Genomic DNA, 16132 nt, shown 5'->3' with positions numbered 1-16132 from the left:
TGAAGGCCACTGTTGAACGAAAGGTTGAAGAAACTGATCTATATAGTGCCCAAGGCGTTCAAAGATGGTACCACACCCTGTCACTATCGGTCTCATTGGAGGATTATTTAAATCCTTATGAATGTTTGGGAGTAATAGACCTAGGGTCAAGTGGGGGAAATTGGTGGCAACTCGAGATGCACTACCTAAATTATACAGTGCAATTCTACCCCTTCTTACGAAGGTCAGTGATCTAATAGCCTCCCCCCCGCACCAGACTTTAATGGTAATATTCAGAGTGTGCACCAGGATTTAGTAGACTGTTTAGCAGAGCATTTTAATCCGCTTAGCTCTAGCAGGAAGAGTAGGGTGCCTGTATCTTCTTGGTACAATGCCCTATGCAGGAAGGCAAAAACTGAGCTTATTGGGGCTATAAAGGATGGTAGAAATTAACCAAAAATCCGCTCATTAAGAATGATATACAAAGAAACAATGAATCAGGCCAAGAAAGAGTGGGACATGGAAAGATGGCATGACCTCCCTTGATCCCTAGACTCAAAAGATGCGCGCAGATTCTGGGCAATAGTCAGCACAGGGTGTGGTGAGCCTAGTTCTGCGATTGAACCCAATATTGAGGCGGGGTCTGGGAACTCCACTTTAAGACCCTATATGCAGCAGTTCCAAGTGTAAAAAGCTCACATGTATATACACCATCAGTTATTGAGCTAGATGAGCTGGAATTTACACTGGAGGAGGTTTATATTGCCATAGGGAAGTTGGCCACGGGAAAAGCACCCGGTTTAGACAAATTACCCGGTGACCTGTTTAAGGATCAACCGAGGATTCGGGCCCCTTAACCTGTATACCCTCTTTAATGCAGTCTTGGGAGGCATGGAGGTGCCGGGTACTTGGCTGGGAACAGAGATTGTCCCAATTTTTACGAAGGGCTCTCCTCTGCTCCCAGTCAACTACAGGCCCATCAGCCTCATCGACGTCCCCCACAAAATCTTCTCATGACTGATTTTAGATCGACTGCAGGAGTGGATGGAGGATCATGACATCCACAGTCCCTATCAGGCCGGATTTAGGAGGAAAACATCCACCATGGACCAGATTTTCCGTCTTATTTTACTATACTGGAAGATGGTAACAGTAGAGGGTGGCAGCCTCTACATGGTGTTTGTGGACCTCCGGTCCGCGTTTGATTTGGTACCCAGGGGGAAACTGTGGGCTGTGCTCCTGGATATGGGAGTACCACATGCAATATTGGGGGTCTTGATGAGGTTGCATGCGCGGAACTTCGCACAGGTTAGATGCGGGAGGAATGGGGTGTTGTCTTCCAGGTTTCCAGTGTGCAGGGGGGGTCAGGCAGGGGTGTGTTTTGGCACCGACCCTCTTCTGCCTCTATGTGAATGGCGTAATATCGCACCTGGATGCGGTCCCCAACAACGACGCACCCAGATTATCCAGTATTATGGTTATCTTTCATAGATTCACATGCCTGAATCATTCCCCGTCGTCGGGGTGGGAGTCCCCGGTATATAAAATAGTAATGTCCTAAAGACATATATATATACTAATAGGCCAGAGGCCTCCCATTAGTAACCTATCTGAGACCTTTTGTAAAAAGGACCAAACTTTGGCCAGGAGCCAACCAGCTACTATCACCCTCTAGAACCTTCCTGGAAGGAGCCCTAGTCCCTCAGATTTTCTACCGCACGTCGTGCTAAGGGAGTCTCCACTGAGCTCTGCTCAGGTTTCGTTTTTTTTCTGGATTTTATCCATATTTTTCTCTTGCTGTTTACTCTTGTGAAGGAGGGCTAGAGTCTACTATGTCTACCACTCCTAAAAAAGGGCTTTTTAGACCTTGCGCCTCGTGTAAGAAGCTGAGACTGCATGTAGATGACAAACATGAAGACTGCCTCTACTGTCTCTACCCTGACCATTCTGCCAAGGACTGTAAGGTCTGTCGAACTTTCTCTGTCAAGACTCTTAAAGACAGAGAGGGACGCTTGCTTCTGTGGCTTCAGAGACTGAAGGACAAGGATCAAGCAGTCTCCTCAGGTGAGAGCGAGTGTTCCTTTAGGAGCTCACACTCCTCTTCCAAAGGGCCGAGATAGACTTCTCCAGGTCCGTCTAATATGCCTCCTCAAAAGAAGACGCCTAAGTCTTCAGAGGGCCGTCCGAAGACCATGGCAGTGAAGACTTCTCTTCAGGAAACTACATTCAAAAAGCCTGTACTAGTGTCTTCTGCCATGCCTGTGACAGCGTCGACAGTCACCATCTCTACGTCGACAGCGTCTGCCTTCACCGCCTTGACGACATCTACTTCATCTTCGTCGTCGTCTGGTAGGTCTATACCATCTGTTATTCCTGTCAAAAGACCGTTGACGACGCTTCCGTCGTCGACAGCTCCATCGTCGCCGAAGCCTTCGTCGTCGACGAAAGTCCCTTCGTCGATGACCACCTCGTCGACGAGGCCATCGACGACGAAGCCATCGACGTCGACGACAAGACCATCGACGACAAGACCATCGACGAAGACGCCAACACTGCCGTCGCCGAAGAAAACACTGTTGACGCCGATACCGTCTACGACATCGTCGTCGGAGAAGACAACAGAGAAGTCTGCAGTGGCCTTCAATTTCTCACTGTCGACGCCCACCCCGTCGACTGGCCCGTCGACGGCAGGCTCTCCCAAGATAAAGTGTATTTATACACACTTCAAAATGTCAACGCATACCCTGATGCCAGAAGCGACGTCTCCTAGCAGAGTCCAACCACTGCTGCCGGCCAATCTACTGGAGACTGAGGACTATGATGATGGAGCCATGTTCCCAGTGGCAACAAGCCCATCACAACTACTTGTTAAGGTACATGAGAGTTCGGACAACGAAGACATGGATCAGGAAGACATTCCTTATCAAGAGGAATATCATTCGCTTCCTCCTTCACAGCCTATGGTGAGCCTCCCGGCTTCAATTGTCACAGACCTCCAATTTCTTATAGCGGACTACAAACAGCGGTTCCCACCTGCTCCGCCACTTCCAGTGGTGCCACCTCAAGCGGTATCAGCTGCCCCTCCTCCTCGCCATAAACCACCTCCACTGGTTATTACCCTAGATCCTGTGTCTCTGCCTCCGCAGCAATCTTCGGACGAAGAGGAAGCAGTGAAAGAGGAAGAGGAGGGTCAACAAGAAGAGGGAGAGATACAAGAGGACGAGTGGGACGAATACGTCCTCTCCCATCCAGCTTCCCCAGACCAGGCACAGGGGGACTCCCCTCCGGAGGACATCGGGGGGGTTTCACAATATTATAGAACGTGCAGCAGCGAGGTTCAAAATAGAAATGACCACACAACCTCAGGGCTGCTTCTTATACGACTTTAAGGAGCCATTCAAAAAGACAGTCCGGTCAATCCCAGTTATTGAACACATCTGGGACCAGGGATTAAAGATAATGCAAAACCCCTCATCTCTACTTCCAGTGCTGGCCAGACTTGATAATAAATACAAGGCCCCGGACAAGGCACCGGCATGTCTTACAGGCCATACTAAACCAGACTCTGTGATCACACAGGCCGCGCAGCGGAAATCCAACAATCCGGCTGCCGCACTGACTGCGCCTCCGGACAAGGATTATCGGCTTGGCTCCTGAGTTCAGAGAGTTCCAGGACCTAGATATCCCTCAGGACTGCAGGGTTGTCCTAGCCCGGGCCCGGGCTGACAGTACCAATAAGACATATTCCCTTAAGTGGAAGAGATTCTGTTTATGGTGTAAAGCTAACAAACTGCACCCGTTCTCGTCATCTCCGGAACAACTGCTGCCCTACCTGCTTCACCTAGCCAACTCGGGACTGGCCCATGCCTCAATCAAAGTCCATCTGGGAGCCATATCTCGATTCAGACGCTCTTCGTCTGGTGCTTCTCTATGGTCCAATAGACTGATCAAGCAGTTTCTAAAAGGATTATTCAGGACTTATCCTCCAGTGAGGCCTTTACCACCTACATGGCAGCTCAATCTTGTCCTGGCACAGTTGATGAAGCACCCCTTCGAGCCGATACATAAAGCGGATCTCAAATACTTGTCATGGAAAACAGCTCTCTTGCTGGCTCTCACGTCAGTAAGGAGGGTGAGTGAGCTACAGGCTTTCTGTATTCAGGACCCGTTCCTTCAGTTTAAACAGGACAGAGTCATTCTACGGACTAACCCCAAATTCATACCTAAGGTTCTGTCTCCTTTTCATCTGAATTAACCTATTGTCCTGAGATCTTTCTTCCCTAATCCATCCTCTACAGCAGAAAGATCTCTACATTCCTTAGATCTGAATAGATGTCTGAAATTCTACCTTCATAGAACAGAACAATTTCGCAAATCCAACCAATTGTTTAATTGCCTTCAGCAGGCCCAGGAAGGGCCAACCATTGACAAAGCAGAGCCTTTCAAGATGGATCTCTGCAGCTATCTCCTTCTGCCATCAACAGGCGGGTCATCCTCTGCCAGCCAAGGTTCGGGCTCATTCCACTAGAGCGGTTTCCACCTCCTTGGCGCTCTTTTCTGGGGTGCCCGTTGTCGACATTTGCAGAGCGGCGACATGGAAAACTCCACATACGTTCACCAAGCACTACTGCTTGGATTCTGAACTTATGAAGGATGCAGCAGTGGGACAGGCGGTGCTCCGTCATCTATTCCATTAGAGGTGAGCCTTCTTCCTTTCATCCCACCTTTCCAATTTTACTGATTGCACATTTCTTATCTTGCTACTGTTTGCAGTTTCTTTTGTTGCAGTATTGATAAGTTATTATCAGGTGGCTTACATACTACATTATGCGAAATGTGCTGCCTACTACTCGCTACTCTGATTCAGGCATGTGAATCTATGAAAGATACCCATAATACTGGATAAGAAATGCGTTACTTACCTGTAACTGCAGTTATCCAGTATTGGTATCTTTCATAGATTCACATGCAACCCACCCGCCTCCCCTGGAAGGGCTCACCTTGGTTCTCTTAGTAGGTACTACTTAGCACGGTGCTTACGAAAATCTGAGGGACTAGGGCTCCTTCCAGGAAGGTTCTAGGGGGTGGTAGTAGCTGATTGACTCCTGGCCAAAGTTTGGTCCTTTTTACAAAAGGACTCAGATAGGTTACTAATGTGAGGCCTCTGGCCTATTTGTATATATATATGTCTTTTGGACATTACTATTTTATATACCGGGGACTCCCACCCCGACGACGGAGAAGGATTCAGGCATGTGAATCTATGAAAGATACCAATACTGGATAACTGCAGTTACAGGTAAGTAACGCATTTCTTGGCAGGCGCTAATGTTTGCCGATGACACCCTCCTGCTTTCCAAGTCCCCAACGGGGATCCAACGCGTACTAGACGGCTTTGCAGATTTTTGCCGATGCCGTGGTCTGGAAATTAATGCGGATAAGACAAAATTCATGATTTCTAATCCCCCGGCATCCACCCGATCAACACCCACTTTGGGTGCAGCCAGACTGGAGAGGGTACAGACTTTTCAGTATCTAGGGGTTACGTTAGAAGAAAATCTTTCTTGGGTTCCCCAACAGGTCAAGTCCCAACTCAAACTGTCTCCATTAGTGGGGGGCATCCTTAAGATGTCAAATACATCGACATTTAAGCCGGTGAGCCCCGCACTGGAGATTTACAAATTCATGGCAAGGGCATCAGCTCTTTACGGTGGGGAACTTTGGGGGCACTCCTGCAGCCCAGAAATCCCCAAATTGGAGAACAAATTTATGCAGCAGTTATTGGCGCTTCCCCAGGGTACACCACTTCTACCATTAAGGTTAGATTCAGGACTGAGTTTTATTCAGGATGAGCTAGCCTTGAAACCTCTTAAGTTCTGGCGCAGGCTCTGGATAACTCCAGAGCTTGCAAACTACAGGCTTGAACTGAAGGATGTAATGAACCACAGCAAAGCAGCACAAATCGCTTGGCTTGTATTTGTGAAGCAGGAATTGCTGAATATGGGAATGCTTGCAATGTGGCATGAACCGCAACAGGCATGTAGGGAGGTCTCGGGTAAATTCCTTACGAAGTCCTTTATGGATCATAAACGCAACATATGGCTACAGGACTCTCGAGCTGGTTCACTGACAAAACTGTTTTTAACAATTAAGACTTCATATGTTTTTGAGGAATTCCTGAATGACATTTACCCAGTAGGAGCCAGGAATCTCTACACCCGATGGAGGTATGGAACATTACCACTAAGGGCCTTCACTAGCAAATGGCCTTCCCTCACGAACAAAGCCTGCCCAGGGTGCAGTGCCAGTTATGAGGATGAATTTCACATACTTTTTTCTGCCCGGCTTATAGCAAAGCTAGGAAGTATTGGTTAGTCCCCTTGTGTAAGAACATGGGCTTTGACAAATACTCGGTTGCACTGAGAATCCTAAAGACTGATACCTCAGGGCATATTGTTTTTGCACTATCGAAGTTTTTGTTAGCCATATGGTCCAAGAGATGTTTTTTAATTGTGAATAGTAGTCAGGGGTGATTGTGTATTCTCTGTTATATGGAATTTTTAATGTTCATGATGAAATTATTATTTTACAACTGTGTTGAAATAGGTTTTAATTTCGAATCTTTTATGGCTGAAAAACGTTGAAATAAAGATCAAATGATGATGATGAATAATGTTATAGTGGGGGTTTCGTTAAATCATCTACAAACAGGGAAAACAATTCCATTATTTCACAGTTCAGATTGCAATTCCAGCGTTCTGATTTACTACATAAAGTGCCCATGCGGGAAACTATATGTTGGTAAGACAGAACGAAAACTAAAATTGAGAATTTCTGAACACAAAAGTACAATAAGAAACCAGAACACGAAAAGCTCCTTAGCGGTTCATTGGATGGAGGCAAAACACAGCATAGCCCAACTACAGTTTTCAGTACTAGAAAAAATACAACAGCACGAAGGGATGGATCTCACCAGATCCCTCCTACAGCGAGAAATCTATTGGATAAAAAGCTTAGAAACTCAGGATCCAAAAGGTTTGAATGAAAAAGTAGATTTGTCATGCTTTTTATGATGAAGGAATGTATAAATTGATTTTGCACCATGCAAAAATGTGTGAAGCTCTGGTTTTGATATCAAGAAGTGTTATAATGTTTATTAAGACGTTTTTTGCACCTATTTTTGATACACTTTATTTTAACCAGTCTTTTGTTTGGGCACAGAATATTCTCTTTCACATTGGTTACACAACCACCTAGGGACTGTTCACAGCGCCGTTTAAATTTCACGGGTTATCGTTTCAGCGTGCTTTTTTCCAGCAGAGGGATTAAGTTCTAATTCAGGTTGCTTTGAGATGGGTTGTGATTGGTTGCTTTTTGGAGGCCGACCACGTGGTACGGAAGGTTTGTGTTTGTCAGCGATACACGACATAGCAGGGTCAGCGTTTTAGTTCTTTGATGGCGTAGCTAGGACCCGCGTGGTCCGGATTGGTTGATTGGGTTCACGGAGACCACGTAAAAATGGCGGATTTGTTTGTGACTAGAAAGTAGTCGTTTTTGAGCGAGCGAAGCCTTGTAATCTTTGGAGGAAGTCGCTGAGTTTTTGTCAAGGTATGTGCAGCGAAAAAGCAACGTTACGGTTTTTTGGATGGAAATGGTGCTGGATTTGTCATACTAAGGTAACTTTGTTTTTTGCTCTTCAGCAGTGAATTGAGTTAAAGCGGCTGTATGAGCAGATGAAGGCACATTAATCTGGGGTGAGTTTCGGCATTGTTCGTATATCATAGCGCATGAGGGAGCCTCTAGGAGAGGGTGACTTTAAACGTGTTAATGTATACTTTCAGATTTCAGATAAAGTTGCAATCGCCTGAACAGGAGGGTAAGCCTCATTCATAGTCCAGCTGTGATTTACACTTGGGAACACTTGGTACAAGGTGGAGGGCCTTTCTCTTTCTTTTTTATCACTATCTTAGTGTTCTGGTGCATAACGTCATAAACATGGATTTTCCATTAGTAAATTATGTGGCCCCACGCATGTTCAACAACCAGATTATAAAGAGATTTTTATTCGTTTAGATTTCAGGCCCCCGAAGAAGAGTCACCTCTAGACTCGAAATGCATTGGGCATTCATGGAAACCAGACATAATGTTTGTTTGAAAAATAGCTTTCCTGCTTTGTACATTTCAATTGCTGTCTGATAATCGCTCATGATTGGAAAACGAATGTTATTCATGTGAAACAATGTGTGTTTAAAAATAAGATGTATTACTAAGCATTTGAATTAGCTGCATTGTTTTCTTTTGAAACGAAACACTGTTTTTGAAATACTATAAAGATGAGCTAAAATTTGGTTTGAATCAATAAAATTGGAAAACCAATTCGTGCAACACTGCACAGTGGTCGGGTGTGATTTCACTCGAGGTAGGAAGGTTCAGTAAGTAGGCACGTGAGGACAAACGTGCTACCACTGTAGCACGCATATAAAAATACAGAGTATTATAAATCACAGTTATAATTGCAATTAGTTAGAACTAGAGTAGGAGTGCTTCTCTTTTACATTTATATTAGTTTCAGCAGAGCCATATGCATTAGCATGTGAGGATTTTGACACTACTGCGCAGCTGCAAAGAATTCCCACCAAAAGCAAAAGACATCATACTATGTAGATGCAGTTAACGCATGTGCAGAAGAGTGCCCTCGTTTTCGGCTGCCATTTTAATACACACAAATTATTCATTAGTAAAGCACATAGGTAAGCTTCCCCTAGATACAGAAAATGTTGTGTGGTGCATTATTAGTACTCACAAAACATGTTGGTTAACTTAGTACATATTATTTCGAGAGGATTGAGTCCAAGCAAGTTTTGTTGCGTATGAAACCTTGCTCCATCACCTGCCCAGCTCAAATCCTTGGACACAAAAATATACTTCGCTCACTGTGTATGCTCAAAGAGAGGAAAGAGGCTTACGATCTAAAAAGGCCCCATTCTATGAAATGGGCATTGATCCCAAAAGTTCAGAGGCACCCATTAAACAGGCCATTCCATTAATGGAATCACAATATGTTTCTGTACATAAGCACACATCACCAAACAAAGGAACATTCTGGAGTACTTATTGATGGTGATTCATAGTCATGCATGCCTGAGTCAAGAGAACTGTATTTTTTTCTTCACCTGATGGCCCCATGAAAGATCACTTAAGTAAACAAAGTTCTAAGTATCCTCAACCGCTCTTCATGCATGTCATGTAAGGATGTGCTAGGTAATATTATTTATAAGGCCTTGTTCAGGGGGGACACAGGGTAGACAGGTTATTAGGTCCAAATCGTGGTGGTGAAGGTAATTTACCACTGGTGCCCATTGGTCCATCCTACTATGGCTCTGTAAACTGTGCCAAGTACACCTTTTCAGTGCTTGACTGTGTGTAGTGAGGTTGCGCAGGAACAGACTTCTCAGGGAAGCAGTGTGGGAGGTCAGATCTCAGAACTCAACAATCCGCTACAAGCACTGTATCCTGTGAACATTTCTCCCTTCCACTAGGGCCAAGATCCCTCATCTACAGTCGACTTCGGCGAAAAGTCCTAGCGTACATGAGATACTCAACCTGCATTTGTTAGGTCTCTTATTCCTGGTGCAGGCTAAGCCCTGTCATTTACATGTTGCTAATAGTAGCATTTTGGGCTGGTGGTAGATATGGTCCTGAACCTGCCCTCACATCATAGACTCTTCTCTTGCAAGGGCCACACCAGCAGCCTCCTTCAGGACAAAGTTGATAAGTGCTATCAGTGAGAAGAACTGCACCACAAAAACTAGTCCCGGCTACAGATGTATGTTCTGGTGTTGCTGTTGAGGTCCCTGTGCCAAATCCCTCACTGAAGTGTGTTTCTGGCAGTTGTAACCTCCAGGTAGATCAGGGCTTTCCACTTCAGCAGAGGCATGGCTTTCACTCGCAGCAGCACCAGTCTCTTAAGACTGTGGCATAGTGCCGGTAGAATATTCTATACTGGTTCCGGTACAGTCTTATTCAGCTCACAAGGAAGCTAAGCAGAGCGACCAGGGCAAACCCTGCAAGACACGGGCATGTCCACTTTCTCTGGGTGCTCCTCACACTTGGCACCTGCTTGCCTTCTCCTCCAGGACAGGATCAAACACGCTCCTTTCCTTTCTCAGCGGGAGAGCAAATTTCTAGGCACTTCAGGCAGACCCTCAGTTTCTCCATCAGAAAGTGAAGAGTTAAAGTGATATCCCCTTATGTCTGGGAGACTCACTGTCAGGCAGACAACAGCCCTGGCTATGCAGCAACTGTGCGAGTACTCTGCAGAGCACAACCTTCCTTGGTTAAGAAGAACCTGGAACAGGAACAAATATACAAAGGTGGTCTGAATCCCACTTTTGTACATATTTTCCAAATGAGGCACATGAATATAGTGTCTAAGGTTTCAGAGGTGGTTTCAGGTGCTTCTTTTTTTTTTTTAATTTAATTCACGGACTGCTCACCGGACACAACATTTGTAAAAAAAAATGTATTCTTACAGCAATGGGACTGTCACCAAACGGGAGTATCAAGAACATGGCATAAAGATCTCTCCAACTGGCTATAATCAGCCTTCCAGAAGCAGTAATCCAAGAAAGGCAAAAGAGCTGGTGTTAAGAAAAAATCCTCACCTTGAAAAAAATACTGCAGTCTCGCTCAAGGAAAACTCAGGAGAACGGTGAGGAGATTCCAATTTTCTTACCACCTCTCCCATCATATCAATCCCTAACCGGAAAAGACTAGGCGAAAGACTGAAAACTAAGAAAGGACTGTCATTGTCCCGCGTAGGCAGAAAAAGGAGGTGCGACTGAAACAAAAGGCCGATTAGAAAGCACAGAGGAGAAAGAATAGCGGACCGCCAATCACAGGAGAGGAGAACCGGAAGACCAGGATTGGGGGCGTGGTCAGAACAATCCGGAAAACACAGAGATCGAGGAACTGGTGTTGGTGTGCTGGAGAACGCCAAGGAAAGGTTAACTGTGGACGCGGGACCCGAAGAGAGACCAGAAGATTGGTGCGAGGAGTGGTGCTCATCCTCTGAGGAGACGCACTAGCGCCACAACTCAGGAGAGTTTCTGTAGAGGTGGTACATGCGCGAGAGAAGGAGAGATAAAAGGGGCAGGTTGGTGGGTTTTTAGGACTCACAGGGAAGTCGGGAGGAGAATAGGGAAGTGTAGTGTAGTTCCTATATTCCCAAAAGGCTCTGCGCATTGGAATAATATATCCTATAGATGTGACGTAGGACTTATGTCTACTAGGTCTCTATCGAATATATTAAACTTAATTGTGAGTGCCAGCTAACTCAGAGGTCACTAGAAACTTTCTCTAATAAACAAGAAGGGATTCGTTTCTGACAACCGCATAAACATGACAACTTTGTTACCCCAAGTTAAAACGTATCTTCAGAGTCGTGGAAACAATAGATAGATATTTTACTCAGTCATTCGTGCATGCTTCGTTTCACCAGAGGCGCAGAGAAATAGAGAGACGAGCGTTTTCAATAAAAGTATTTATTGAACAGTCTTCTTTCTCATGCAGAAGAAATGAACTGCAACAATCGTAATACTGGCTGTAAAGTATGATGTGTACAGCAGGATGAGTATTATAAAATAATACTGTAAAAGCATGGTATGGTTTGTAAGCCATAAAATACATACATAAATAAATAGAGACTAAAAGTACTCAACTGGTGCTTCTAAAATACGCCTACCCCGATGTACATAACCTAAGTCTAGTACGAGAGAAGAAGTAAGTGTGGTGTAGCATAAGTTTAGTATTCTTTTTGCCAAGAATCTATCCAAGATTTCTCTTAGGGTCTAATCAGCTCCGTACCTTGATTTAGAATGAAGGAGGTCTGGTATCTCTCTGTCTCGGGACTCGATTTCCCAACACCCCGCAAGTCGATCTTGGAAACACTGGAGCTGGATTTCTCGGCAAGAGAAAAGACAGCGTCTCTCTCAGTGGGTCTGCTGGAAGGTCGGCTTCCTTCGGCACTTACTGTAGCGAGATGCGTCGGGCAAGTAGATAGTCGAACTGCTCCATACCACCGTGTGTTTGCTTGGGCAAGTGTGGGCATATTTATACCTTGAAGATGACTAGTTTGACGTAAAGGTGGACATAATAACGTCATCAAAGAGTCTCAGTTCTTTGAAAACTCCATGAGTTCTTGGACAAATCAATATTCAAGCAAGGGGAAGTCCCTAACTGCTGAAGTAGAGTTTTCCAAGCAATCGTTGTAGATTTTCAAAACTAGTGGAAGTAGCAATGCCGTATTTGGACTGCATGGGCTATGTCTAAATATGGTTATGATTTCTATGCCTCTAAAAGGACAAGGTTCTCTATACCTATTGGGCATGAATTGAGAAAATTGCACTAGGGTCCTAAAATGCTATACAACACCCACTCAACTTTATTATGTTCAACATTACTAAATGTAAGCACTAAAACATATCTAAAGCATGTGTTTACAATCACACACAAAAAGACAATGGTTTGGAAAGTGGTTGTACACATAAAATGAGCATTTGTACTGTACACATTTAAAAGCAATGATTTCAGTGTAAGCATATAATATGACATTGGCAATGCTAACTGAATGAATCACGAAAATTACATTCATGTAATGGCTCTTAATTACAGAAAAAAAATCGAGACCATCCCATAACAGGATATATGTTAACTGTTTTAGGTTTGTGGATAAGGTCAATATTGTTTCTAGGTAGTATTCAAAGAATTCTTGTTATCTAAGAATAGTTCTACTTTAAGCAGAATACTTTGTGCCAAAGTTCATTTTTGGAAAAAATCAAATCTTAGAAAAATAGAGTTCCAAAGTTAGACGTTTTTTGTTTTGAAAAACGAAGGATGAATTCAAAGTTGATAGAACGCTGTGTGCTAATTTCAAAAGTTATTCTCGGTGTCCGGAGAAAACATTACATCTTCTAAGCTGGCAAAGAAATAGTCTACCACAGTAGGTGAAAGTTGAACCACTTAATTAAGTAGATCGTACACAGATGAGAAGCATCGCCGTCAGTCGCATTAGCAATGTTCGCAGTAGATGGTACCTGTGTGCCTGTTAGTCCACGTATCTCACTGTCAGCTGGAATTGCTGGTGAGATCTCAATGAATGCCGCCATCAGTATTGATAGCCGCTGGGGACAACACAATGCATGAGCTGTTAATGAACCAAGCAAAGCGTCAACATCTGTTGGCAGTGCTGATGGAAGTGTTAGACAGATATGCAACACGCATTCCTCTCCACAAGGCAGGCATCGTAGAACAGGTAAGATGCAATCTTGCCAGATTGGTCTGAACGAAAGGAACCATGTGGTATTCAGATCTCTTAAACGAACCAAGCCAAGAATCTGTGTTATGCGCTCACGATACCGCATTGCCAGAAGAGTGTTCTCCATGGTAATCTGGGTATCGCTGGTGACTGGACTTGCCATAACGGAGCAGAAGGAACAAAAATAGTATCCCTGCTACGAGTCCCAAGATGTGAGGCAGGCCGCCGAACACAGAGTGCACGAAGATAGGAAAAATGCCTAGGACTGCTTCAAAGGGTGCTAACAGTCCCAAACAAATCGTCTTAAATACATGTACAATACCACTGGTATCAGACATGTTTAAGATACGACCTAACATTTCTGAGAAATGTATGGGGCAGTTTGTTGATAATAGGGCATGAATTTCTGCAGAGGACCTTGCAATTTGCAGATCATACGTCTCTCTGAACGAGATCAGTGGCACAGTTTTTTGTAAAAGAAGGACTTTCATTCTACTTAAAGTATCAATTCGTATAGAAGAGATGTTCAGTGAAGGACATAGCGGCGACTCCCCGTCTGTCTTAGTTTTTGGAAACAATACTTGCATACAGCAAATGACCCTGGCTGACACACTAACAAGATAGGCTATTCCTGGCATCATTCCACAACAGCTGTGATCATTCAACATTATGTAGCTCCAATTGGAAAGCTGCCTAAAAATTGGATCTATCACTGTTGCCGGGGAACCCTGCAGGTGGCACGATAAGTTGGTCGAAGAACCATCGCAGGCTCCATGTAAATTAATACCCTGACATAGAAGTGTACCGCTCAGTGTGGTTTTGGAATTTTTACCACTAAGGAATACCTCCTTTTCCCCCCTCCAACATTTGTGTGTGTATGGTAAATCCCAGGTCGACTTTATGTATTCTTTACCCAACCTTTCATACAGGCCTGCTGGTATGTGTTTTAAGCAATACTGAAACTGGAAAATCGTCACTGGTATTGTGATGGTGCCATGAATTATCCATTCAACGGCTAGTTTCTCAGAAATGGTTAATGGTAATCTTTCCTGTTTTTCTATGCTCAGCATCGTATAGTCTGCTCCCCTCTGTGCCAAAGAGATTTGTTTATCTATAAGGGTAAATCCAGTAAACAATGACGTGGTGTTGATTAGACGCCAAGGCAAATAGCCTGAACCAAGGTTTTGTAACGTCCATCCTAGCAGCATTATAGAACGCAGTTGAGACTGTCCATGTTGTAACATGAGCAAGTCCTGTTCCATTATGTCTATGGCAGAGGATACAATGCTGTTCAAAGAATACATTCTGGAAGACCGAGTCGTTAACCCATTGTCAACTACAGAGAGCTTTCTCTAAATTAATACAATCAATTTCTCGTATTCGTTCTGCAGTTTCCATTTGCGTGACTTTCTATGCTTCATTAGAAGCAGTGTAAATACCGGCGTATATGAAACGTTTATGATGTGATTTGCGAGGTCCTAGTAAGAATTGTCTCAAATCAATGCCATCTTTAAGTAAAGATAAGTGTGTTTTTATATCTGGGAGTGCGGATTTTTGTAGCCACTCAAGGCACAGTTTTCCTACACTGTAAGTTGTTATTATCCCTGGATGTTGTCTCTAGATATATCTTGGATCTGGCCTAGTTACTTTAAACCCTTGTGTCTTATTCAGGAATCTATCTTGACAGTTATTCGTGTCTGTGGGCCAGATTAACCATTTCTTCCAATCAGGATTAGTTCTGTTCTGTTGTAAAATATATTTCACGTCTACTTCCTCATCTGTAGTTCCATTACTTTCAGGTGAGGGCTTAGGTATGGACAGTTTGTTTAAGTCTTTTATCTTAGCCAGGCCAAGACAAGATGTCTGTTGAACATTTGTTTTTGTTTTTTAAAACAGATTTTATTGACAGATCATATAACAGTCGCAGAGCTCTGTATCCCAGAGGGATCTGCACTCCATTTGCATACATATACATCACCATATCCATTTTGGAATAGTATTCATGTGTAACCAGTAACAACTAGAACCATGGAAACACCCCACCTAACCTCCCCAATCTCCCCGCCCCCCCCCCCCCCCACCCAACACCCGCATCCCCCCGGATCCCTTCCCCCGGATCCCTCCCCCCCACGCACAGTTAGGAATTTACCCCGTAAACAGTGTGCACACAAGTTTTACCCCAGCGCACTCAAACATCTAGTATCGGGTCTTGTTCCGGCGGAGGCTCGAGCCATAGGCCCCTGTAGTCAGCCCAGCGGTTCCAAATTTTGTAGTACTTACGCGGACATCCCCAGGCCAGAAATATGGGCTTTTCCATCCCCATACAAAAGTCCAGACCCCTCTTCCATGCCACCACCGACGGGGCCCTCGGATCTTTCCATGCCCTGGCTATGTCTCTCTTGGCCACCGTGAGCCCCAGCAGCAATAAATGTCTCTTATAGGTGTTGCCCCCCACTCCCTCCATCACATGTAGCAGGCCTAATTGCGGTGTCCGTGGGAGCACCCATCCCAGGGCCTCATCTAGACCACTCCATACCCCATTCCAAAACCTGCTCAAGTAGCCACAACGCCACACTGTGTGCAGGAATGTTCCTATTTCCTGTCCACACCTAGTACAATTCGGAGATGCAATGAGACCCGCCTGCCAGAGTCTACGCCGGGTATAGTACACCCTATGAAGATAGAAAATTGGATGAGCCTGAGGCGGATGGATATGGCAGCACCTCTGGGGCCCGCAAGCGCTTCATTCCAGTCTTCCTCCTCCAGCGTCCCTATGTCCTCCTCCCAAGTCTCCCTCAGTTTCTGTAGTGTGGAAGAGCAGTGTATAATCAGGGCCTG

This window comes from Lissotriton vulgaris, chromosome 7 (genome assembly GCF_964263255.1).
Source record: "Lissotriton vulgaris chromosome 7, aLisVul1.2, whole genome shotgun sequence".
NCBI lineage: Eukaryota > Metazoa > Chordata > Amphibia > Caudata > Salamandridae > Lissotriton > Lissotriton vulgaris.
Note: the sequence above shows the minus strand (reverse complement) of the source record.